Source organism: Sciurus carolinensis, chromosome 2 (assembly GCF_902686445.1).
Source record: "Sciurus carolinensis chromosome 2, mSciCar1.2, whole genome shotgun sequence".
Lineage (NCBI taxonomy): Eukaryota > Metazoa > Chordata > Mammalia > Rodentia > Sciuridae > Sciurus > Sciurus carolinensis.
Genome location: NC_062214.1, coordinates 190876543 through 190880300, shown reverse-complemented (window position 1 = coordinate 190880300; position 3758 = coordinate 190876543). Strand labels below are relative to the sequence as shown.

General features: G+C 57.1%; 1 long non-coding RNA gene across 1 annotated transcript; it reads left to right on the top strand.

Annotated features, from left to right (window-relative positions):
• Positions 1-1511: 1511 nt before the first annotated feature.
• Positions 1512-3449, top strand: LOC124975308 (uncharacterized). The gene is made up of 3 exons (XR_007106887.1): positions 1512-1644; positions 2621-2846; positions 3258-3449. It is a non-coding gene; the product is annotated as an uncharacterized LOC124975308 (long non-coding RNA).
• The last annotated feature ends 309 nt before the right edge of the window (positions 3450-3758 follow it).

Genomic DNA, 3758 nt, shown 5'->3' with positions numbered 1-3758 from the left:
GCGAGGCTGGCTGGGTGGCTGGTTTGGCCACAGGACTGAAGAAGCCTTGCTACTCTGGCCTAGCCCTAAGGACCTGGTGTGTCCCCAGCTTCTCACCCCCAGCTCTGAGCCTTGGGAGCTGTGTGCTCCAGGTGCTACGGAGGAAGCCACCTGGGTGCTGGGGCTCATTCTCCATCTACTCAGCGACGGTGTCCGTAAAGCACCCGCCGAGGGCCGGATTCCAATGTAGGCACCGGGGATTCCGTGAGCGAGGTGAAGGGAATTCTCTGCCTTCATGGAGTGACTCTGTTGGGAAGAGACAGGCAACAGTGTGAGTGCCTGTGTGTGCAGAGGCAAGGTCCCTAGAGGGCAGGGCAAGGATTCCTGCTTCCTCGACTGTGAGCCCCAAGGAGAGAGCCAGATCCAGAATACGCAGGAACCATGCTCAGGAAAGGCTTTGGGGACAGGGACAGAGGTGCTGGCAGAGCACAGTCCCAAGTGAGAGAAGAGCATCTCCCTGCTGCACCTGAGCCCCAGGGACACTTGGGGACCCTGCTGGCTCGGAAGCTGCTTCGGTGTAGGTCTGTTAAGTCAGGCGTCTATGAAACTGAACCGTGGAGAAGATGTCTCTGGGGAACCCTAGTGTTATCTCATGAAACCCTCTCCATTGCCTGTCATCCTGGTAGATAAGAAGCAGTGTTAAGACACATTCCAGTTAGTCTTTTTTTTTCCGGGGGTGCGGGTGGGGGGCAGCGGTTGTTAAAATGTGTTCAAGACACTCGCTTAGAAAACATGCACATTTTTGTTTGTGCGGAAAACTGAATATTGAAGAGTCCTGGACATGCAGGACCAGATGTGAAGTTCAGCCAGTTCATGATTTGATGGGGCTCAGCAGCTGAGCACTAGAATGCTGGCGGAGTATTTGGGGGTACACTTTCACCAGGTGCGGATCTTAGGTGCTGGGAAATCTATTCCATAAAGCGACCTTCATTGGACAGAGCAGGAAGCTGAGGCGCTGAGCCACCCTTCTCACTTGGTGCTGTCCCCCTGGGGCTGCACTGGGGCTGCAGGGAGGGTCTGCTCCACGCCAGCGGAGCGGGTCACCTGCGGGCTGTGGCTGGAGAGAGCTCCCTGGCAGGAAGACATCACTTCTCCAGGTTCCCGCCTCTCACGACCCACGCTGCAGGCCCAGCGCTTCCAGAAGGTTCAAATCGATGCCGTGACCCCTTTCCGAGCCTTGCGCCCCCTGAAGCCACCTGCGGTTTCCAGGAGCGTCAGACGCGGTGCGGGGCGAGCCGGACGCGCTCCAGTTGGGAGGACGAAGCCAGGCGGGAGCCTGGGGCGGATGCGGGGTCCCCCGCGGGCGCTGGAGTTCCCGGAGGGAGGGAGGACGGCGCTCTGCGTCCCTGGGCGGAGGCGGGAGGACGCGCTTATCTCCGGTCGCCGTAGCCCCGTCCGGGCGTCCTCAGCGGCACTCGGCGAGGCCTGCAGCGCATAAACAGCGCCTCCCACCTCGGCCTCCCGCTGTCACCGGGCCCGTCGCGAGACACGTCTGGACATTCGTCTGGCAGGAAGCGTCTCCCTGTCACAGCCCCGTTTCCTCGCGCTCAAGTCGGGATCTCGAGTTGACGTGACGCTGTTTATAGTACCTCGCGGTTCCTCCCGGTGATCCGTCGGGGCCAGACCCTCCTCCACTTCCAGTCCGCGCCCTCAGGGCTGCGGCAGGGCAGGGGCAGGAATGGGGCAGGGGTGGGGCAGAGGCAGAGATGGGGCAGGGGCGGGGCAGGGGCAGGGGCGGGGCAGGGGCAGAGATGGGGCGGGGGCGGGGCAGGGGCAGGGGCAGGCGGGGCAGGGGCAGGAATGGGGCAGGGGTCGGGCAGGGGCAGAGATGGGGCGGGGCAGGGGCAGGGGCAGGCGGGGCAGGGGCAGGAATGGGGCAGGGGTGGGGCAGGGGCAGAGATGGGGCAGGGGCGGGGAGGGGCGGGACAGAGATGGGGCAGGGGCGGGGCAGGGGCGGGGCAGGGGCAGAGATGGGGCAGGGGCGGGGCAGGGGCGGGGCAGGGGCAGAGATGGGGCAGGGGCGGGGCAGGGGCGGGGCAGGCGCAGGGATGGGGCAGGGGCGGGGCAGGAAGCCAGCCTGGGTGGCGCAGGGTGCCGGTTGGGGGGGGGGGTTTCCAGCGCTGGACCCCACCTTCCATTGCCATTGGAGAAGGGACCCAGGGAGGACCCAGCTGAGGTGTGGGTGATCCAGCAAGGAGGCCCTGGGTGCTGGGGAGCCGCAGAGAGGGTGCTGAGGGCAGCCTGCTGGGTCAGGAGGACAGAAGGGCCCAGGGAAGCCCAGAGGCGGAGAGGCCTTAAGACGAAAAGGAAGTGCCGAACCCAGAGCCTTGGCCCACGGTTCATTCGGCAGGACTGTGTTGGCTGCAGACTCACCTCCTGAGCACCAAGGCTGTGCTGTCACCAGCCTTGTCCCCAGCTGCTCTGAGTGCTAGCAACAGCTCCGTGCCTGTGGCTTTTCTTTTTTCTTTTGATACCAGGGATTGAACCCACGGTGCTAAGCCACTGAGCCACATCCCCAGCCCTTTGGTATTTTTTCTTTGGAGTCAGAGCCTTGCTAAGTTGCTCTTGTCATCTTTCCCAGAGAAATGGTGGGACCACTCCCTGCCTGCTGCAAGAAGGACAAGAAGGTCATTTATCAAGTTATTTCTTATTGATAACTAAAATGCTGATGGCTACGTCGCACGGGTAGAATCATAGCAGGTCAGAACTACGGAAGCCCAGAAGACCTGAAAGACCCCCTGGTCAACCCCTGCTCTATTGGATAAAATCCACTGAAAATTCAGCTCTGGGCTGAGACAGATGCACAGGTTGGCTCAATGTCTGTGTGTCTGTGTGTCCACGAGTGCACTTTTTGGTGCTTGTTCATTTGCATTGTTGCTTGTGCCGTCTTCTGACAAGGGTGTAGTAGCTCACATACACCATTGGGGGTGGGGCAAAACCCCACTGCACAGAGACTCAGCACCTGAATTAAGATTCAGTCATTCTCACGAGGAAATCGACTCCATTGTAAAAATGTTACAAAAATGTTCATTTCAGAGTTCTCTGTGAGAGCAAACCACACAAGTTATGGGCTACAGTATGTCTACAACAGAGCGTTATATGGACATGAGTGGAAAAGTTAAAATACAAAGGATGTGATAATTTATAGTTTATACATAGTTTATAGTGTATATATAGTTTGCCATTTTGTTACATTGATAATTCAATCCACTCTCTAGGGGCTGCAATCAATATCAGAAGGATCCCTTACTCAGGAGCACATACTGCCCAGGTGGTCATTTGAAGTGGCTCATCAAATTTGCTCTTCTTGGTAAAGAAAATGTGGTACATATATACAATGGAATATTACTCAGCCATAAAGAAGAATGAAATCATGGTATTTGCTAGTAAATGAATGGAACTGGAGACTCTCATGCTAAGTGAAATAAACCAGTCTCCCAAAACCAAATTCTGAATGTTCTTTCTGATATGTGGTGGGGTGGAGGGAGGGAAGAGTGGAGGTTCACAGATTGGATGGGGAGGCGTAGGGGGAAGGGAAGCGGGATGGGAATGGGAAAGACAGTAGAAGGAATTGAACGTCGGTTTCTATGTTCATGTTTGAATACAGACCAGTGAAACTCCCCATCACGTACGACCACAAGAACAGGAAGTTATACTCCATGTGTGTAGGGTGTGTCAAGACATATTCTACTGTCATGTATACATAAAAAGAACAGCAA